We start from the raw sequence: 24,284 nt of genomic DNA, 5'->3' as shown, positions 1-24,284 counted from the left end.
GAGACTCCTGTTGGCCGCTCACAAACAACATGGGAGAAGTTGGGCATCTTCAAAATTAAATGATTAAAAAGAAAACAATACTGATCCGAGGCAGAGAACAGTTTCCATGTTCTTCTAAAGACATTATGCTTGATATGTTTTCTAAATGTAAATCTTTTTTTTTTTCTGAACTCAGAATCTTCAGACCTTATTAGTTCTAGCCAGTGCAAACAGAATTTCCATTAATCCAATTTCCATTAATCCACAAATGTAAAGAATGCATTTCCACATGAATGCCAAAAGGCACACAGACCACTGGACTGGATCAGGCTCTGCAATAAATGACTTGCTTACCGAAAAGCCAGTATGGTGCTATTGAGAGTGTAGACTTTGAAACCAGATTGCTTGTGTTCAAATTCCAGTTGTATCATTACTAGCTGATAGACCTCGGAAGAGCTTCTAAACCTTCTTGTGTCTTGGGTTCCCTTCTTTAAAATGGGGATAATAGGGACGCCTGGGTGGCTCAGTCAGTTAAGCGTCTGCCTTCGGCTCAGGTCCTGATCTCAGGGTCCTGGGATGAGCCCCATCTTGGGCTTCTCTCTTCCCCTCTACCCCTCTCCCCCACGCGCATGCTCTCCCTCTGTCTCTCTCTCAAATAAATCTTTAATAAAATGGGGATAATAGCAGTATTTACCTCATAGGTATGTTGCCCAAAAATTACATAAGTTAATATATGTAAAGCACCTAGAGTAATGCTTGGCCTATAATAAGTGCGGCTGAAGCTATTGGCGCTTGTCATTTAGCTATTGTCATGTAATCCTCCAAACAATTAGCACCCTTTTACACATAAGGTTAAATAACTTATTGAACGTTAGACAATTCATAGTAGCAGAACATGGGTTAAATCTGGGTTTTGTCCAAAGCCTGTGTTCTTTCCACCACACACCCTCTTTCGTGTGTTTATGAGACATACCAAACTCTTGTGTTAATAAGAAAGCCATGTTTATAATGGGACATGAAATTTAACCTAAAGCCTGTGTGGCTTAGGGATATTTCAGAGTAAGGAAATTGAAAATAGTAAGATATAATTGTCCAATTCCTATACTGAGAGATCTCAATCAGACACCGAGAGAAATTTGGAAGGTTAGATTGGAGTATTGGGTGATTGACGTTTTGGTGTAAATGTTCAGAATATTTAAACTAGTTCATGTTGTATTGGTTTAACTAGTTAAGCGGTGGTGTCTCATGTACTGACAATAAATATCAATGGTTCCAGGATTAAATATGAAACAATTATGAATCATAATAATTACTTTCAAGTCATCACGAGAAGGAAGATGTATTGTGAAAAAAGTGGCATACTGAAATCAAATGAGAAAATATGTTACAGCCATCTATAAACTTAAATGTAGTAACAAAAAATGTAGTTTTACATATTGCTGTGGGGTTGAATTGTGCCTCACAAAAAGAAGTCCTCACCCTGGATACCTGTGAATAATGTGATCTTATTTGGAAATAAGATTTTTACCTATGTAATCAATTTAAAACGATGTCGAACTGAATTAGGGTGAATCCTAATCCAATATGACTAATGTCCTTATAAGAAGAGAAGAGACGGGTGCCTGGGTGGCTCAGTTGGTTAAGCGACTGCCTTCGGCTCAGGTCATGATCCTGGAGTCCCAGGATCGAGTCCCACATCGGGCTCCCTGCTCAGCAGGGAGTCTGCTTCTCCCTCTGACCCTCCCCCCTCTCATGTGCTCTCTCTCAAATAAATAAATAAAATCTTTAAAAAAAAAAAAAAGAAGAAGAAGAAGAGAAGAGACATGGAGAAGGACACAGAGGAAAACGCCCTGGGACGACAGGCAGAAATTGGAGTGATGCATCTACAAGCCGGGGAGTGCCAAGGTTTTTGCAGAAACTAGGAGGGAAGCATGGAGCAGATTCTCCCTCAGAAACTTCGGAAGGAACCCACCCTGCTGACACCTGGATTGGGGACCTCTAGCCGCCAGAACTGTGACGTAATACTTTTCTGTTGTTTGAAGCCGGCCAGTTTGTGGCACTTTGCTAGAGCCTCCATGGGAAACAGATACACACATATAGGTTAATTCAATGACCACATCAATAAATGATCGATGATTTAATAGAAACATTTCTGTGCTGACAATATTCTTCTTTAGCACATTGTTTTTAGCTGTTTTCATTTGAAGTAAGTCAAAATAGTTCGAAATACACAGATGCACGCACAAACATAAGATTGTACTCAAAGAGCAAAGAAATGACAGAAAGTATGATTTGGCATTTAACGTGTTAAACACGCACCACTTGTCAAATAAGTAAGACATGCTGAGAAGAATCACAGGCACAACATTCTTTTAGAGTCCAAAAAACCTGCTGTCAGAAAATATTCAATTTCTTGGGGATGTCTTTTTGTTTCCAGTTTCGTTGAGATATCATTGACACACATCACTGTATAAGTTTAAAGTGTACAACATAATGGTTTGACTTATATGTATTGTGAAATGATGACCACGTAAGTTTAGTTAGGATCCATCACCTCATATAGATACAGTAAAAAGAGAAAGCAAAAAAAAGAAAAACAAATTTCCCTAGTAGTAAGAACTCTTAGGATTTACTCTCTTAACCTTCCTGTATATCATACAGCAGTGTTAGCTATAGTCATCCTGCTGTATGTTACATCCTAGTACTTATTTATCTGGTAGCTGGAATTTTATAGGAATTTATTGATCACATTCCTTCAATTCCCCTCCTCCCCCCACCACCTCTGGTAACCACAAATCTGATCTCTTCTTTTATGAGGTTGAATTTTTTGTTTTGTTTTTAGATTTCACATGTAAGTAAGATCATACAGTATTTGTATTTCTCTCTCTGACTTATTTTGCTTAGCATAATGCCTGCAAGGGCAAGATTTCCTCAATTTTTGTGACTGAATAGTATTCCATTGTATATATATACCACCAGTTCTTTAAAGGATGTCTTTTTTTTTTTTTTCAAAGTAGTCTCCATGCCCAGCATGGGGCTTGAACTCATGACCCTGGGATCAAGAGTTGGTTGTTCTACCGACTGAGCCAGCCAGGCACCCCTAAAGGATCCCTTTTGAAACAGAAGTTGTACATACCCTTATTAAAAAAAATATATACTTACGAAAACATAAATAAACATTGAAAGAATAACATGGACCTAAAGAGGGAATATTTTATCAAATCATTTATTGAGCATTATCTTAAGTCATTTAATCAATCAATCATTTGATAGATTGTTGCCATTTTATTTGCTGCCTTGGGGCAAAAAGAAAAAAAAATAAATATACTATGTGTCCTTAAGAGGCATCATTCACATTAGATCCGTACTTTGTTTCCTGTACCCACTGAACCTAAGCTATACCCAGAGTCTCTTTAAATACAAATACATAAATCATTTGTTGTTTTTTAATACATCACTTACAGATGCATATGGCTACTTGCAGTGAACATAAATGTGGAAAACAAATGCAGTATACATAAAAAATCTACTTCTGAGATTTGCTTTCTGTCTTTTATATGTACACTGTTTTGCATCAAAATAATTCTTTTTTAAAAACTTATTTTTATTGAGATATAATTGACATATAATATTGTATCAGTTTTAGGTGTACAATATAAGGATTGCAAAATGATCACCACAATAAGCTTGGCTAGCATCCATCACCACACATAATCACAATTTTTTTGTCTTATGATGAACACTTTTGAGATCTACTCTTTTAGCAACTTTCAAATATATAATACAGTATTGTTAGCTATAACCACCATGCTGTACATTACACCTCCCCATGTTATATATACATTACATACATTATCTTGTAACTGGGAATTTGTACCTTTTGACTACCTTCACCCATTTTTCCCACCCACCCCCAACCCCTACCTCTGGCAAACACCAATCTGTTATTTGTACCTATGAGTTTTTTTGTTTTGTTTTCTTTTTAGATCCACATGTAAGTGAGATCATGCATTGTCTTTCTCTGACTTACTTCATTTAGCATAACACCTCAAGGTCTGTCTATGTCTGAATAATATCCCATTATATACCACTATACTATTCCACATATATACCAATATTCCATTGTATACCATATACCATTCCATATATATAGACCACATTTTCCTTATCCATTGAGCTGTTGATGACACTTAGGTTGTTTCCATGTCTTGGCTATTGTAAACAATGCTATAATGAATATGGAGGTACAGATAACTTTTTGAGACAGTGATTTCATTTTCTTCAGATAAATACCCAGAAGTAGAATTGCTGGGTCATATGGTAGTCCTATTTTTAATTTTTCTGAAGGATCTCCATACTGTTTTTCGTAGTGACTGCACCAATTTACATTCCCACCAACAGTGCACAAGGGTTCCTTTTTTCCACATCCTCACCAATACTTGTTAATCTTTTTGATAAGGACCATTTTAACAGGTGTGAGGTGATATCTTACTGTGATTTCATCAAATCAATTCTTTAGATGCCTATCAATGTGCCAGTGATAGATTATGTCTAAAATTTTCAATAAAGAAATAGAAAACTCATAATAACAAGAGGGAAAAAATTTTTAAACAAGTGCTTCAAGTACTCAAATCCAATTATAAGTATGGAGATGTTGGGTTTGTGGACATTAAAGGATAGCAGAATGTAAATCTAAAATCGACACAATCTTCATTTTAGTAAATATTACAATCTCAAGCAAGAACAGGTGCATGTGAATGTCCTGCGCAATTTAAACATCATCAGTATATCAGGAATATTCTGTTAAGAAATAATATGAAGAAAACATTATGTAAATGATTCTTCTGAAATGACAATAAAAAAGCTGAAAATACATACTTATTTTCTTTTTTCCATTAAAAGAAATGAAGCAATGTTAAGCAGATTATAAGTATATGATTAATTCTGAAAAAATTCTCATAGCATTTGCATAGTTAGATTTACTCTCTTACAATTGATAGCATTTGCATCAGATTTACTTAGTGAATGTTTAAATAGATGTATAAAAAGGAGTACCTTTCTTAGCAATACTGATTTTACAAACAACTGATAATTTCTTTTTTTTTTTTAAAGATTTTATTTATTTATTTGAGAGAGAGAATGAGAGAGAGAGAGCAGGAGAGGGGGGAGGGTCAGAGGGAGAAGCAGACTCCCTGCTGAGCAGGGAGCCCGATGCGGGACTCGATCCTGGGACTCCAGGATCATGACCTGAGCTGAAGGCAGTCGCTTAACCAACTGAGCCACCCAGGTGCCCCAACAACTGATAATTTCTATGTCTCTTCAGTCCTCCAGGAAGCAGATGCTGACATGGAGATAGGAGAGTGAGCAGTTTATTGGGGGATAATACCAGCAAAAAACAAAAGGAGAATGATGCAGAATTGGGCAGGGACATCTTTCAGAACATGATGCTGATCTGATACCTGTGAAGTTTCGGGGGAAAGGAATGAAAATTTGGCAGGAGAACATCAAAGCAGCAGGCAGATCTGACAAAGTCTTGGCCAACCCAATGGGGAATTGGAGAAAATTCTTCCCTGTTAGAGGAGCCCCATGTTGGGCAGACATGGCAAGGCCTTAGTACCCACTTAGTGCTCAGCTGCTAGTCCTCAGGCTCCCCAGGAAGAGCATGGCATCAGCCCAACCACTGAGGTATATCCTGAAGGCTCAGCTACTGGAGGCTGACAGTTAACAGCACTCCCTTTATCTGAATTGCCTGTTCTCTCAAAGGCAGATATGAGCAGAGCATGACCACTACTCATACAAAAACTTACAGTTCTCCTGCCCACACAACTGGAGTGTTGATCTCACACCTCTCTTCTTCTTGCATCTCCTTTCCGGACCCACCTCATTATTTCACTCCTCTCATTTTTCTTCGAATGTCGCCATCAGTGTTGCCTGCTAGAGAGATCCCACTATCCAAGCCTCTTCCATCCCCATTCTCTCTCATTCATAACCATGTTGAAAAGAATTGAAACCCAGATAGGCTCTCAAGATTTAGAAGCAGTACCGCAGTGAACTACTTAGGGGTTAAAAGGATTTTGCCAGATCGTCTAACATTGCTCTTTTGGTAAAGACGTAGTCCAAGCTACTAACATGTGACAACAATTTTTTACCAGCGCGCCTGCAAAGTAGGGAGAAAAAGCACTTCCTATTTCCTACATTATCTCATTTCTTCTTCACATAAACTTATTTGCATCATCACCAAGATAACTACGTTTTCAAATAAATTGAGCTTTCAATTTTTTAAAGAAGAGCTCTGACTTTGAATTAATAACTGTAGTGTTTGACTTCTTATGCTAAGTGAAATAGGCTGAGAAAGACAAATACCATGATTTCACTCATATGTGGAACCTAAAAAACAAAACAAATGAACAAACAAACAAAAAGCAGAATCGGACTTATAAAGACAAAGAACAAACTGATGGTTGCCAGAGGGGAGGGGTGTGAGGGATGGACAGAACGCGTAAAGGTGAGCGGGAGATACAGGCAACCAGTTATGGAATGAATAAGTCATTGGGATAAAAGGTACAGCATAGGCAATATAGTCAATGATATTGTAAAGTGTTGTATGGTGACATGATAACTACACTTGGGGTGAGCATAACATAACATATAGACATGGTGAATCACCGTGTTGTATACTTGAAACTATTACATTGTATGTCAATGATACTCAAAAAAATTTTTTTAGAAGGAGAGCTCTAACTTTGAACTAATTACTATAGTGTTTTACTTCATAAGGCAAGTGAGTTAGTCCTACTCTGCTCCCTCCATCCCTCAGACCATATCAGAGAAGAAATCCTCACTTCAACACTTTCATAGTAGTAAATCGGTGGCAGAGTAGATTATCTCATAATGCCCAAATCATCGTTTCCATACCCTGCTACCGATTAACAGTGTGGCTTTCAAAATCAACTTGTATTCTTAAAATCTTCTATATATTTACCCGCTTTCTCCAAGCTTCAAAAACTACAGTACAAGTAGGGGAGGAGTAGAACGTCCTCTTTTTTTTTTTTTTTTTTCTAGTTATTCTGAAAATAGTCACTTATTTATTTTGAACTCATTACTTCCCAGCCAGGTGCAAAGTCAGGGGTTGCAGACTCAGAGGCTCATGAAGCCTGTGGGTATCTCAAGTTAAAGAGGCAGGCAGTGGGGACATGGGGACCATGGTGAACTGGACCACACAGGCTCCGGTCTAAAGGCTGCAGCTCAATTGAAGTTCATTGATATGTGGTAAGAATGTAGGCCCAGAATGGCCAAACTTCCAGTTTCCCAAGAGAAAACCAAAATACGGAATTTTTTAATGTGGCAATAGGAAGGCAATTTGGTACCCTCTCAGATTATAAAATGTTTATACTCTTAGCGTATTGTTAAAAAACGAAATTCAACCGAGTAAATGTAAAGGTGTAATCGGCTTTATTACGAATCAGGCAGCACCCCATCTAGCACGTAGAGGGGCGCTCTGAGAAATTGTACAAAATGGTAGGTTTTTTATAGGAAGGAAGGTGGGGCAAGAAAATTATAAACAGAAGAAAAGAAAGGATTGTTCCAGGCAAGATCATCTTACAGTTAAGGGGGAGGGGCAGGGGGTGGGGGGGGGTCTTATTAGGCAGATTACCTCATCTTCCCTTGGGGGTTGGAGAGGGCCCAAGTGACAGATTACCTCAGTGGCGCTTATCAAAAAATTCCTGCTTGACAGGTTGAGACATTTTTCTGGGGGAGGTTGAGACTGCAGTTAGGTTAGGCATTAAGCCCTGGTTTGGTAACTTGGACTGGCCCAAGTAATGCCATTTTGGACCTGTGGTTTTCTTTTTAACAGTATCCTACAGAAAAATCCTATCAAGTACACAAAGATACATGTAAAATTGCCGTTATTTGTAGTAGTGAAAGTGAGGGTTCGGGGTAGAGGTAAAGGGTCATCAATTAAGAATTGAGTAAACCAACTGAGTACATCCACAAAATGGGAAATATATATATAAACATGCCTAGCAAAGCATTTTTAATTTGTTTTCTTTTCTCCTTTCCCTTTCTTCTCTTCTTCTTTCCTCCTTTCTGTCAGTCTATCTATCCCTTTTCTAGAGTAAAAGAAGCAGCTAAATTTCACTCCTTAAAGCATCTGTAATACAGACCAAACAAACAAGCAAAAAAAAGTTGCCTTGAAGCCAACTTCACTCTTCATTGCCCTTTGAGTGATACCATTTAGTTAGGCAAATGGACGGCAAGAAGGCCCGTGCCTCTGGGAAAATATAACAGCATCTTTGTGTGGTTTGGCAAAGCTGTCCCTCCCTTTGATATATTAAAAAAATAATTTGCTTTGTTTAGTAACACCTCCAAGAAGGAATGACCTGGAGAGGAAGGGCCTTCTGAGCATCTGAGAGAGTGGCCAAAGTTTTGGTTGGATTCTCTATGCTATGGACTCGACCCTCAAAAATAACTGCTTTCTCAGAAAGAAAAATGCCAGTAGACTAGAACATGTGGAGATATTTTGAAGAAGCTTTTGGGCATTTGAGCTGAGCTCCACAATAATTATCCTGGGGAAAATATTTTAGCTTTATGTCTTGGGTAAAGCTTGACTAAAATAAGGGAAAGCAACCATGATAAATTTAATTTAGTAAATAGTCGTCGAGACAGTTATTGAATCTGCTACACGTAGAACAGTATACTGGGCATGGTGGGACCTATTGCGGTAAAAAAGATATCCAAAAATTGTCCCCAGCCTCAGGGAACTTTCTGTCTAAAAATGTGCTGTCCAAGAGGTAGCCTCTAGGTACATGTAGCTGTTTAAATTTAAATTAATTAAAATTAAATATAATTTAGGATTCAGTAGCTCAGGCACAACAACAACATTTCAAGTGCCCTGTAGCCACGTTTCCATCATTTGGTCTAGAGAAGGGGTTTGCAGCTTTCCAGCTCTGTGAGTCTTTTGTTTTTTCCCAAAGATTTTATTCATTTATTTGACAGAGAGAGAGACAATGAGAGAGGAACACAAGCAGGCGGAGTGGGAGAGGGAGAAGCAGGCTTCCCACTGAGCAGGGAGCCCGATGCGGGGCCCGATGCGGGGCCCAATGCAGGGCTCGATCCCAGGACCCTGGGATCATGACCTGATCTGAAGGCAGACGCTTAACGACTGAGCCACCCAGGTGCCCCTCCAGCTGTGTGAGTCTTAAAGTCTCTGTTGCACCTACTCAGATCTGTTGTGGGGTAAAAGCAGCCATACCCAACAAGTGAACAAACGTGCTCCAATAAACCTTGATTTACAAAAATAGCCAGCAGACCAGATTTATCTTGTGGACCACAGTTTTTTGAGCTCTTGTCTAGAGAAAGAAACAACTAACTCCTAGTGTAAGGCTTTCACATGGAATAAAGAATAAAGTAATTGCCTTTCTGTGGAAATTCAGACAAACTTTATGGATACATGACTTATATAATAAATGGTTTTTGTTTTAAGCCACTGACTTTTAGGAAATTTGTCATAAAGCAGTAGGTAATGGATACACTTCATCCTGTTACATCTCTAAAACCTTGCTTAAACAACATTCTAAATACCAACATGTAGTGTACTTAGCATATTTTTATATCTTTTAATGCTCAAATCCACATCCTCGGTGGAGCCTTTATCAATTTCTTCATGCAAATCTTTCAGTCTCGGGCACCTGGGTGGCTCAGTCGTTAAGCATCTGCCTTCGGCTCAGGTCATGATCCCAGGGTCCTGGGATCGAGTCCCACATCGGGCTCCCTGCTCGGCAAGAAGCCTGCTTCTCCCTCTCCCACTCCCCCTGCTTGTGTTCCTGCTCTCGCTATCTCTCTCTCTGTCAAATAAATAAATAAAATCTTAAAAAAAAAAAAAAAAAAACCCAAATCTTTCAGTCTCTCCTCTAATGGCCATAAACATTTTTTTTAAAGATTTTATTTATTTATTTGAGAGAGAGAGAGAGAGAGCATGAGAGAGGGGAGGGTCAGAGGGAGAAGCAGACTCCCTGCTAGGCAGGGAGCCCAATGTGGGACTCGATCCTGGGACTCCAGGATCATGACCTGAGCCGAAGGCAGTCGCTTAACCAACTGAGCCACCCAGGCTCCCCAATGGCCATGAACATTTTAACATCTCTATTGCCACATGCTGATTTCTGTTTGTTATATGCTTCTCTCTCTAAGTAAATAAGTAAGCTGTTCAGGAACAGAGTTTATGATTTTTTCATCTTTGAATCCCCAGCATCTAACACAGTTCAGCACCTAGTAGGTGTTCAATAAATATTTGTTAAATCAGTATAGCCATGATTGACATTATTGACAACACCTTCACAGCCTATATATTTGGCATTTTTATAAAAGTTATGTGTTCTAGGTATTTTATAATGTTTATTTAGCCATTGCTTAATCCTTGCATAGCTCAATATTGTGTCTGTGCAAAGATTCACTGAAGCTACGAGTTTCTACACATAGTGTTTCCTTCATCTAAATTTTCAACCCAGAACCATTTTTGTTCACAGATGTCAGGATCTTCAGACAGATCAGAGTTACTTGTTTGTGCATATATACTTTTTCTAAAAAAAAATTATGGATATTCATTTTGCAAAATGGCATGATTTTCATTTTTGAATTATGTGAAAGGCAGTTGTGTTTTCACCTAAAGCTGCTGTGAATATATTTTTAAGTGAGTATAATTTGCATATTAAATTTGCATTTTTATGATGGGGCGTTGTAATTGAAAACAAGGGAATTGGAAACAGAGAAAATGAAAGATTATTATTATTATTTAATAATCCATCTGTATCTAGTTAGAAGTCCTTTTAACAAGGAAGAAATATTCATAATATCAGATCACAAAATATTACCAGATTGAAGTGTATTTTCATAAAAAACTACACAGGTAAATGACTGCGTTCATCTTTCACAGGGAAGAAACCTATTCTGCTGTATGGAATTGAATTATTTTAAAGATCTAGAGAAATAACCAGATTTTTTAATGACCTCTGTCCTAAAACTACAGTGTTTCTTTTTTTTTTTTAAGATTTTATTTATTTATTTGACAGAGAGAGATAGCGAGAGCAGGAACACAAGCAGCGGGAGTGGGAGAGGGAGAGCAGGCTTCCCGCCGAGGAGGGAACCTGATGTGGGACTCGATCCCAGGACCCTGGGATCATGACCTGAGCCGAAGGCAGACGCTTAACGACTGAGCCACCCAGGCACCCACTACAGTGTTTCTTAATATTGATAAAGTTCGTTATCTGTCTGATATAACTTTAATGTTTTAGTTACATGTTTAAAAAATAAATCAGAAAATAATAAAAGCAAAAAAAGATAATTTATATTGTAAGAGTTACATTTTTTACACCCATTTAGTTATCATTTCAAAACAGATATTAAAAACAGCCATTCATAATGGCCTTCTAGAGTCACACAGAAATATGAACCAGATGACATATAAGTGCCCTAGATTGTATTTATTTTCTATATGTTAAATTCAATTATTATTAGTTTGTATCAAATGTCATTTACTCTCCAAACTTTCAAATGAATGAGAGAAGAAAACTAGTTAAGAAATAAAAATGTAAGTATCCAATTGTCTAAAATTCCTATCACATGTAAATGTTTTATATGATATATAAATCATTCTTTTCTTTCATATGTGGCTCCAATTATAGCAGCTGCTACAGATGTGTCTTTTTCCTGGAACAAATTGATACCACTGGCATGTGGCATGCCAAAGTTATGGAGGTGGTAAACATTTTTGCTCTGTGCTGACAATCAGAAAGCACAGAAGTAGTTTACCTTCACCTGGCAGGACAGCAGGACACCCTCACTGTCTTCCCCCCACAGTGGTGACAACTCAGTGGCTCGGTGCCACTACTGAGTCCACGGAGAGATGAATTGTCTCATCATCCCATAGGAGTTCATACGGTCCCCTCTATTGATGACAACATGCCGATGGGAGTCTAGAAAGCACGTAGTGGCAGCTGGGCAAGATGCCTTGATAAAATACTTGTGTGCCAAGGGGTAGGATATGAGTTCCAGTAAAATGCAGAGATTTGCTGCTTCAGTAAAATTTCTGGGGATCCAGTGAAATTGAGCATGTCTCTGTACCCTCTCCAAAGGGAAAGAGAAGTTCCTAAACTTTTTCACTGTCTACCATGGAGAAAGAGACACAGTGTTTAGTAAACATCTTTCGATTTTGGAAGCAACATATATCACATTTAAGCATACTGTTCCCATCCATTTAACAGACTTACCAAAAGGCTTAATACTTTTAGTAGGTCACAGAGCAAATTAACGAAAATGTAATGCAAGTGTCCTTACTATCCAGAAGCTTTGATTGTACTTAAGGGTCTCTGATCAGTTGTGATACTTCTGTCAAACACTGGGGAAAAAATTCTCAGGTTGGCTTCTAAGGTCTTAGAGCAAACCATGTATTTTTAGCAATAACAATCTTCTTTGAGAAATAGCTCTTGATTTGATCTAACCCTGACAGAGAGTGAAAGTCTGACTTTGGAACATCAGGTGATATGATGCCACTGTTGTTACCATAAAGTGGGAGATACCAGACTTCTTAGTCGTAGAGTTAGCGTACCCGATGACATTCCATTATTCAGGTGGAAATAAAATATACGAGTACAGACATAGTAGACCTTGAAAGCACATGACAAAAATCTTAGCTTTATTTATCCCTTAATTTTGACTAATTCATATATTTTATTCTTTTTTGGCCTTGTTCACATGAAGTCAAGGTCAAAGGATTTGACTTTTCTTTTAGAGCACTGGCCATTATTGCTCACCATAGGAAGAAATACTGTTGCTGCGCTTCATGTATCTATTACATATTGTATATATTATGTTTATAATACATATCTTTATTATATATATTAAATACTTATATAGTTTAGGTATATTGTTTTTGTGTTATGTCTGCACAGCATAACCAGGAAATTCCATTTCACTTGAAGTGGCAGAACTCCACTAATGGGGGGAGGAGACAGGAGGATTCTATTCTTCTGCTTAAAAAGAACTTTTGCAATATATACTTCATGCTTGAGATGAAAAGGGGGTAAAAATGAACTGCTTCTTAATACACTTACAGTTTGGTAAAACACTTGACTTATAATATGTTCACGTTTCCACAAAAATACCTTTGTTCTTTTGAGAGGTAATGGAGGATGAAAAAGGACAAGAAAGAAAATGGCAGGGGGGAGAAAGAAGGAAAAAATGAATAAAAAATAATGTAGGAAGGGAGAGTAGGAGTATCTTTCTCAAGAAATTTGCATTGTAGGTACATTTTTATAATTAAGTCCTTCTTTAATTAAAACTTTTTTAAAGTTTTTTTTTTATTCTGGAAGAAATATGTATTATGTAACAATGCATTAACATAAATAGTAAACAACTGATTCCTTTGTCGACCCAGGCCTGAGGTGACCAAAGTCATCTATCTGGCATGTGATCGTCCCCACCTCTCCCCTTATATATATAAAAACATTCAAAAGGTATTTGGAAGTTTTTCGTTTGTTTGCTTTTCCAAATATTAGATAATACTGTACATATTGTGCTGGAACTTACATTCCTCACTTAATGATACCTCATGGACATCTCAAGTCGATAGAAATCGAAATCGTTCTTTTAAACAGTCACATAATATTCCATAGTAAAATTTGTACTATATTTAACTACTGCCCTATTGATAGACAATGCGATTGTATCCATTTTTTGGCCACCACAGTCAGTGCTACACCAAATATTGTTTAATGTGGCCTTGAAAAAAGGTGATTATGTTTCTAGAAAAGCTATTCAAAAGTGGAGTTGGTAGGTCAAAGAGAATATGTATTTTAAATTATAATAGACATTGCCAGATTTGTGTTGTGATTTATACTCTCAATGACAAGGTAATACTGTGTCCATTTTCCCATTTATGTCTTACCAACAATGGATGTTAGGACCCTTTTCAATTTTTGCCATCAAATAAGGAAGATTCTAAATTATCAAAAGAACCATTTCTTAGCATTTTCCCTGAAATGAATTCAGTTTATTAAAGTCTCTGGCATCTATAGTTGGTTTTTGCTCCATAAAGTTAGTATGGAGACTGGACTGAAGCGGTGATGTTCTTTGCCCTACTCTGTGGTCATAGATTGCCCTTAGGAGATTGTACCGTTCGAATTGTACTACCAGGAAAAAAGCATGACATACAGGTTCATCCCATCTTTGTCATATATGAAAGATACCTTGATATTCACTGGAAACAAAATGATAGAAACAGAAAATCTCAGGGGTTGAAGGGGCTATCCAATGCTTAAATCTTAATCTATAAAACCCCCACCAATTTATTATTCCATTTCCGCTTAAATTCCTCTGATGGGGAGCCTACAAAAGCAGACAGCCTATTCCATAATAAGAAAGCTAACTTTTACTGAACGTTTATTCCGTACCAGACACAATTGAAAGTGCTCGGCGGGAAGCATCTCATTTAATCCTTACAAAAACCCTATGGGGAGGCGTTACTATTACACCTATTTCACAGAATAAACCAAGGCACAGATCACAGGGCTAGGAAATGGTTGTAGCTGATCTGAAGTCAATGGGAAGCCATACTCAACCTCTACACCCTACTGCCTCCCAGAGGCAGATTTATAAAACTGTGAATGCCACCCCTTCTCCTTTACAGACCTAAACATTGCTTCCTGTACCTTTGTTTCACTGCTCCCACTTCTACTCCTCTTATTTCCATGAATCCTCCTAAAATCTTTTGCATATGAAAATACTAATTGAAAGTAACTATGGGGTTCTTTTTCTATTGGTCTTTAGTTCTAGAAACCAGAGTGTATTTAATAGAAGCTTTAGATAGATCAGCTCACAGCACTCACCCAGGCGCAACAGTGAGAAAATGGTAGTGTCCGTATCTCTTACTTGTGACAGACCCCAGATCAAGCCAACTGTGAGTCTTTATAGGAAATAGGGCTAAAAATTTCCTTTATAGGAAATAGGGCTAAAAATTTCCAGAGGAAGGAATAAGTACCCAGCGTTAAAACACAAAACAAAAACTCTAACATAACACCATTATATTTTTGAAGTCTCATCCATCTGTGAAATGCATGCTCCTAAAAAGACTCCCACAGAATACCTCACATATCTAAGGATTAAGTCTTTTAAGAATACGATGACAAAAGAGAGTATGGCACAAGAAACAGGTTTAATAATGTTCTAGTTACAGGTATTCAAAGATAGTGGAAGATACAATAATAAAATTAGCATCAAAACCACTTTCAGAAAGGGCAATAAAATTAGTTGTTTTCTTGAAATCCAGGCCATATTAATGTTATAGCTCTTTTATTTTGCTAAGTTATTTGCACATGTGTGAGGTCTAGAGCTGATGGAGCTTCAGTCCTGATGACGCCCCCACATTTTCCTCATTACTTATCTCTCAGTGCATTCATCATTTCTTTAAACTCAAGAAGCCAACCTATGTATTGTTGTCTTGCATTGAAATAATTTAGAACCCAACACTAAACAACTCCACCCAAAGAGTAAAAATAAAAATTAGTAAAGAAAATGTAACTTCACTGGGTGATTATGGGTTTTTTTGTTTATTCCATTTCTTATTTGCAAATTGTAAACAATTTTGTATAATACTTGCATAAAATTTGGTTCTACATTTTTTAAAATTAATGAACTTTAAAAATCATTGTTAAATCTATCTGAATATCCCTGTTATTTGTTAGATTTGAACTAGATTATTAATTATTCATTGAATAAATTGAAGATAATTAAACTAGTTATTAATACTTTGGAGACTTAATATTCTGTTTTCTAAATTTAAGTGAGGTGGATGGGCTATTTAAAAATGGGGACTTTGGGCACCTGGGTGGCTCAGTCGGTTGAGCGACTGCCTTCGGCTCAGGTCATGATCCTGGAATTCCAAGATCGAGTCCTGTGTCGGGCTCCCTGCTCAGTGGGGAGTCTGCTTCTCCCTCTGACCCTCCCCCCTCTCTGTCTCTCCCTCTGTCTCTCTCTGACTCTCTGTCTCAAATAAATAAAATCTTTAAAAATAAATAAAGTGAAATTTAAAAATAAATAAATAAATAAATAAATAAAAATGGGGACTTTAAGAACACACTGGTGGTTTCCACGTTTGGGGATGGGTGAAATAGGTGAAGGGGATTAAGAGTATACTTATCGTGACAAGCACTGAATAATGTATAGAATTGTTGAATAACTACATTGTACACCTGAAACTAATTTAACACTGTATGGTAATCATACTGGAATTAAAATAATAATAATAAATAAAAAATAAAGTGTGTACTTTAATGAAAATTAGTTAACATATAATCTTCTGAACCACTGTATTATAGATAAATATATAACCATTAATGTACCTATTTATTTGAAATTTTCTATCAAATATTCCTATAGAACATATACAGGGGATTGACTAGCTTTGGACATTTCTTTAATTGATCTATAATTGGCATCTAACATTGTATTAGTTCTAGATATACAACATAATGATTTGACATATGTATTGCGGTAAAATGATTACCGCAATAAGTTCAATTAACATCCAGCACCATGTATTGTTACAAATTTTTTTTTCTTGTGATGAGAACTTTTAAGACCTACTCTTCTAGCAACTTTCAAATACACCATACAGTATTACTACCTATAGTCACCAAGCTGTGCATTACATCCCAGGACATATTTATCTTACAACTGGAAGTTCGTATCTTTTGACCACCTTCACACATTTTGCCAACCCCCCAAATCCCACCTGAGGCCACCATCAATCTGTTCTCTGTTTCTATGAATTTGGTGTTTGTTTTAGATTCCACATATGAGTGAAATCATATAGTATTTGTCTTTCTCTGACTTATTTCACTAGCATAATGCCCTCAAGGTCCACACATGTAACAAATGGCAAGATTTCCTTTTTTATGGCTGAGTAATATTCCATTATATATATTATATATAATACACATACACACACACACACACACACATATGTACCACATTTTCTTTATTCATTCATCCATCAGTGGACACTTAGGTTGTTCTTATGTCTTGACTATTGCAAATACTGTTGCAATGAACATGGGGGTGCAGGCATCTTTTCGAGACAGTGATATTGTTTTCTTCAAATAAATACCCAGAAGTGGAATTACTGGATCATATTTTGCCCTAAGTTGTTTAATTTCCACAAATTTGTGAATTTTCCTCTTTTCCTTCTGTATTTCTAACTTCATCCCACTGTAGCCAGAGGAGATACTTTGTGTGATACCTGTTTTTTAATATGTTGTGAGACTTCATTTGTGGCCTAACATATGGTTTAGCCTTGGAAAATGCCCCATATGCACTTGAGAAAATGCATATTCTGTTGTTGTTGAGTAGTGTTTTGTACATGTTAGATCTAGTGGTTTGTAGTGTTAAGTCCTTGACTTCCTTACTTATCTTTCATCTGGTTGTTCTATCCATTATTGAGAGTAAAGTACTAGATCTCCAGCTATTACTGTAGTTCTATTTCTCCCTTTAATTCTGTCAATTTTTGTTTTATATATTTTTGTGATCTGTTATTAGGTGCATAAATATTCATAATTGTTACATCTTATTGTATTAAACATTTTTTGATATATACTTAATAAATTATTAATATATAATGTCCTCCTTTGTCTCTTGTAAGATTTTTTGAATTAAAGTCTATTTTGTCTGATATTAGGATAGCTATCCTTGTTCTCCTTTGGTTACTATTTTCATGGTATATCCTTTTCCACACTTTATGGAACTTTCAACCTATTCATGTCTTTGGCTCTAAAATGACAATATACAATTGGATCATATTTTTATTCATCCTGCCATCCTTTTGACTGGAGATTAATTCATTTACATTTAAAGTAATTACTGATAAGGAGAGACCTCTGCCGTTTTGCTTTTTAGTTTCTATAGGTCTTACAGATTTTTTTCCCTCATTTCCTGTCTTTTTTTGTATTTAAATTCTTCATAGTGAATTGTTTGAATTCCTTTATCATTTTTTTTGTGTGTATTCTTTAGCTGTTTGTTTATTTGTTTTGTGGTTACCTAAGGATAAAATTTAACATCTTAAAATTATAGCATTCTCATTTGAATTTATATTAGCCAAATTTCAGTAATGTATAAAATGTATAAAAACTATGCTCCTTTAACACTTCTGTCCCCATCCCTTTCAGTTGTTGATGTCACAAAATTACATCTTTCTACATTGTATGTCCCAAAACAAAAATGAATAATTTTTCACGCATTAGTCTCTTAAATTATGTAAAAACAAACAAGCAACAAAATAGTTACAAGCCAAAAATACAATAATAATTGCTTTTAGACTGATAGTCTTTTATTTATTTTTATTTTTTTAAAGATTTTATTTATTTATTTGACAGAGAGAGACAGCGAGAGCAGGATCACAAGCAGGGGGAGTTGGAGAGGGAGAAGCAGGCTTCCCGCGGAGCAGAGAGCCTGATGCGGGGCTGGATCTCAGGACCCCGGGACCATGACCCAAGCTGAAGGCAGACGCTTAATGACTGAGCCACCCAGGCGCCACAAGACCGATAGTCTTTTAAAAATGTATTAGTCTCCAGGGCGCCTGGGTGGCTCAGTTGTTAAGCATCTGCCTTCGGCTCGGGTCATGGTCCCAGGGTCCTGGGTTCGAGCCCCGCATCGGGCTCCCTGCTCGGTGGGAAGCCTGCTTCTCCCTCTCCTACTCCCCCTGCTTGTGTTCCTGCTCTTGCTGTCTCTCTCTCTGTCAAATAAATAAATAAAATCTTTTAAAAAAAAATGTATTAGTCTCCTAAATCATATAGAAAACAAAAAGTGGAGGTAAACACCATAGTTACAATAATACAACTTTATAATTACTCATGTATTTACCTTTAGAGAGATCTTTGTTTCTTCATACAGCTCTGAGTTGCCATCTTGCAGGGCAAGTGTAGTGTAATGCACGGCCTCAGCTTTTGTTTATCTGGGAATGTCTTAATTTCTCCCTCACTTCTGAGGGACAATTTTTACAGATATAGGATTTTGGGTTGACATTTTTTTCTTTTACTACTTTTTTATAAATTAGCTTACTTCCCTCTGATCTCTAAAGTTTCTGATGACAAATCTTCTGACAATTATTGAGGATCCCTTATATGACAAATTGTTTCTCTCTTGCTGCTTTCAAAATTCTTTCTCTTTCTCTTTTGATGTTTGATTATAATGTGTCTTAGGGTGAGTCTCTTTGAATTCATCCTACTTGGATTTCACTGAGCTTCTTGGACATTTATAGTCATGTCTTTCTCACATCTGGAAAGTTTTCTGCCATTATTTCTTTAGGTAGTCTCTCTTTTCCTTCTGAGACTCCCACAATGCATATGTTGGTCTGTTTGATGATATTCCACAGGTTTCTTAGGCTCTGTTCATTTTTCTTCAATCATTTTTTTTCTTTCTGTTTCTCAGACTCAATGATTTCCATCATCCTATGTTCAAGTTGGAGGATTCTTTTTTCTGCCTCTTCAAATCTTTGAATCCCTCTAGTGAATTTTTCATTTCAGTTATTGAATTTTCCAGCTGCAGAATTTTTTTTTTGTTTCTTTGTAGGTTTTCCATGTTGTTATTGATATTTCCAGTTTGTTTGTACATCTTTTTCTTGACTTTCTCCATGTTTTCCTTTAGTTCTTTCAGCATCTTTAAGGTAGTTACTTTTAAATCATCATCCAGTGGATCTACCATCAAGTCTCTTTCAGGGACAGCTTCTGTTGGCTTATTTTTTTTCCTTAAATGAGTCATACTTTCTTGTTTCCTTTGTATCTCTTGTGATTTTTTTTTTTGTCAAAAACTAGACATTTGAATCTGATAATATGGTAACTCAAATTAGATTCTCTTCTTTGCCCCGGGTTTACTGGATTTTGTTTCTTTTATTGTTGTAAGCTGTCTCTGTGCTGAGGATCAGCCTGAGGTGGAAATTTAAGATCTCAAGTCTTTTGTGAGCATACACCTTCCCCTGGACATGCATGATGACTTTCTAAATTCCCCTGTATATGCGGTTGCTTTTGAATAATCTATTCTTCAATGTCTGGCTCCCAAAAGGAGAAAAAAGGAAAAATGAAAGGGGTAAAGGAGAAAGGCACCAGCCCTTTAAACACCCTGGAAACCACTTCAGCCAGAATGGGAGGGGCACGCAACAATAGGGGGAGGTGCAAATAACAATGGCCACTGCTTCTTTGCTGCCTCTCTGTGATCAGAAGCCGCAATCAGAGGTCATAGCACAGAGCTCCAATATGTGGAACACAGGGTCCTTTTGCCCACCCTGGCTCCTGCACACTACACCCAAAACACATGTACAGCTGCCTGCCACAGTGCTGAGGCGTGGGGGATGCTATTGTGCTAAGATTCAAAATTGAGCAAAATTAACTGCAATTTACTCTTCGAGACTTCCCCTGGAAGTTTCAAGCTCCAATAGACTGTAGAGTTCCAAAATAGTTATATCAGACAGATTCTGCCAGCGCAAGTTACTGTCTGGGTGAGAGAGAGATTTCTCGTGCTCCATACTCCACCATCTTCCCCAAATCCTCCTCCTTTGCTTATTTTTGAATTGGACTATTTTTACTTTTCATTCATTTTAAAATGTGAACAAGGTTATGTTAGTTCTTATATAAAACCCCTCAATGCCTTCCCATCTCAGTATTGAATTCAGTCCTCTTACCCAGATTTACAAAGCCCTATAGGATCTTCATCCTGTCTCTCTTACCACCATTATGATCTCTCTCCCCCTCACTCCCTCCTCTCCTCTTATCTTCCTCACACTCCCCAAGTTCATCTGGTCACCTCTTTAAAGTTCTTTGCATAGCACATATTATTATCTGATTCTTGCTATTTATTTTGTTTATTTTTTATTATTATCTGTCTCCTCCCCACCACAGAGTGAGTTCCATCTGAGCAGGAACCTTTTATATCTTTTTCAATCCTGGATCTCCAGATCTAGGAAAGTCACAAGCATATAGTAGGCCTTTAATAAAGGTATGTCAAATGAATGAATGAATTCAACAAAGCTATATTTTTATAACTTACTTACTTCTTCAAAATGTATGTTTATTTTAACCAGATTTTACCTATATGAAAACGTGATTAGCAAGAGAATGGAGAGGGGGAAAGTTTGGGAAAGAGTCCTGCCAAAGGAGCAAGGTATGTATTTTTTGTGTTAATAATTAATTCAAAAAATATTTATTAAAAACCTACTATAAGCATAATGAAGAAGAAAAACTGCCTACTATCAGAGATATTACATTTTAATGGAGACTACCGACAATAAGTAAACAAATACATAAAAATATGTGGTAATAATTGCTATGAAAGAAATAAAGCAGTAAGATAATAGAAAATGCTAAGGGGGAGAGGGTCAGTTTTAGAAAGAAGGGTTAGTGGAGTATGGGATTGAGTCTGTGAAGATCTTGGGTAATAGCACTTCAGGCCTAGAGAACAATAAAGGTAGATTCCTAAAGCTTGGCTCTAAATAAGATGAGCAAGAAGACTAACCTGTATAGCCAAAAAGAAGTAAAGGAGAAGAAAAGGGATAGGGGAGCTTGACAGGTTTTAAATTCCCAGATCATGGAATATATATTGAAAATAGAACCTTCCTTTTTCTGGATCATTCTACACTTTTAGTCTATAGCACTGAAGCCCATTTCTTCAATAGTCAAATAAATAAATAAATAAATAAATAAAATAAAATAAAATAAAATAAAATAATGTTTATCTACAGGGAAAAACCATAAGGTCTTGGAACTGGAAGGCACAGAGGGGAACAAGTCCAAGATTCTCATTTCAAAAGACATCCAATTACTGACATATTTGGGGTAGAAGAATCCTATTTTCCTGAAACAACCCAATTAAGAAGCATTTCTATCATATTACAACACAGCCTTTCTTTTAAATGTCAACTAAGAATGTTAGAAAGATGTCTGAGGTGCATTTGGGCTTGAGTGATATCAGGCAAGTCATCTAATCTCTTTAAAACTCAGCTCTTCATCTGCATCTGCACTGTGGTATAATAACATAAACCTTGAGGTATTTTGTAAGCATGTAAGTGTATTAGTTCAGGTTGTTCCTAGAAGCAGCTGTCAAGACAGGATTAGACATGCAAGAGATTTATTGGGGGAAGGAGCAGATGCTGGTTTGACCTGAGTGGAAGGAGAGAGAGAGAGAGAAAGAAGGAGGAATGGCTGGGAAGAATCTCAGACTATATAGCTCCGTTCCAAGAAAAGCTCAGCCAGGCAGATGGGTTGCCCTTACCCAAAGTCACCTGTTAGAGGAGTTCCTTATCTCACTGGAAAGGGCCTGCGTTAGTATCCTCATTATACTTAGCCATTGGCTAGGAGACGCTTGTGCGAAACGTGGCATCTATGAAAACACAGGGATGGACCCAGTGGAGCATCAACTTGGGCCATCAGTCAGTTTTGCTCCTTGTCCCAGGAAGATCCCAGTAGCATGTTTCCATGACTGCAACAATCCACCTTTGTGCTTCAAAGATCTACCACTCCAGGCAAGCTCCAGGAAACAGCTAGCCAGTCCATGGTTTCTGGAGGCTTCTTTTCCTGAGGGTAAACTCAGTAAAGGGAGGATAGTGGGGCAAATTATACCTCCCATTGTTGTAGTTGGTTAGTCTCTTGGTCACAGCTAGTGGCTCACAGCTCACTTTCTACTATACATTCTAGTGGGTCCTCTGCTTATGGTCCCACTCCCACACCTCCTTCACTGTGAAGGGGTCCCTGGATTGGATACTATATTGTATGTGATTCCATGCCTAAGGATCAGACATTCTGTAAGCCCCTGGATTATGGTGCTGGCTGAGGGTCTGAAGGCAGGAATGCAGGCTCCTACCTAGAATAGGTTTATATTTCCCTCTGAAGATAAACCACTGACCCTTTCAGCATGGAAAGGTCCCCGTGAAGTTGAGTTGTCACCAAGTTGCTGGTTGATCTCCTTGAGGGTTAGTGCCACATCAGGAGCTCATTACTGGTCTCTGTTCCTGAGACCAACAATGGACATTCAGAAGCAGCAATGGCTTGATTAGTGTTGTAAGTGGGAGTCTATCCTGTTGGACCTTGTACATAGCCTCCCTCTTTTCCAGCATGTCATTCATGTGTCCATCATACCAACTCCATTAACTGGGTAAGTCATTTTGTCTACTTGGTTGTTTTGGTGTCTCTTCTATGGTAAATCCTCTCTTGTGGTTATTATAAAAAATCTTCGCACTCTCTGCCTGCTCCCATATGTCCATTGCCTCTAGCTCAAACTTTGTCTCCAATATTCTATTCTTTTCCTTCTTTGCCCCTGACTAGATGGCCAAGCCAAGGACCACTGTCCATGAATCAATATACATTCTAACCTCAGGCTACTTCTCTTTCCACACAAAATGAATGACCAGGTACACTGCTAACAGCTTTGCACATTAAGAAGATTGTTCCATTTTACTGTCTTTCAAGACCATACCTAAAATGTGGCTAAATGGAGCCACCATCCATTTTCTGTCTACACTCACAAGCTGACCCATCTGCAAACTAAGCACAGGCCTTTTTCTGCACTTCAGCTGGTCATATGAAACCCTCCATATGGCCATATGTATGAGCTGTGGAAGGGGCTTTGGTGCAAATGTTGGGGGTAACATGGGGTCTGGAATGTCTGTTCGTGCAACTTACCCATGCTCTTTGGCCCTGCTTAAGCTTGATTTCAGTTGTGCCATTACCATCTTATAACTTGCTGCCACTTTATGACTTGGTGGGTCTGATATGACATAGATTATAATGGGATATTCTAATGCATGGTCCCTTACTGCCCCATGTTCAAGTATTACTTCTCTATCAGAGTCCAGTAACATGTCAGAAACTGTTTTTCCAAAAAGCATATCATGCTCTGCTGCAGATGCTGCCTTGTTCCAGAATCCCAGAGGCCTATGTTGTGATTCTCCCCCTGGGGCTTGTCGTTAAACCCACATGGCTCTTTTCCCTCTGCTGACACCTGTAACACCATAAGGTTTGCTGGATTGTATGGCCAAGTGTAAGGCTGCTGCTTGCCCTGTAGCCTGGACCTGCTACAGAACTCTCATGCTCTGGGCCCCAACAAAGCAAGAAGTCTTCCAAGTCACCCAACATATCACCTGGATAGGTATCCTTAGATGTGGAGTGTGTTGCCTCCAGAAACCCGAGAGATCTGTCAGCTATTGTGCTCCCTGCTCTGTGGTAGGGGATGCAAAATGGGGCAATTTGTATTTTATTTTGGAGGGGATATCCCAA

Source organism: Neomonachus schauinslandi, chromosome 6 (genome assembly GCF_002201575.2).
Source record: "Neomonachus schauinslandi chromosome 6, ASM220157v2, whole genome shotgun sequence".
Taxonomy (NCBI): Eukaryota; Metazoa; Chordata; class Mammalia; order Carnivora; family Phocidae; genus Neomonachus; species Neomonachus schauinslandi.
This window is presented reverse-complemented; position numbering follows the sequence as displayed.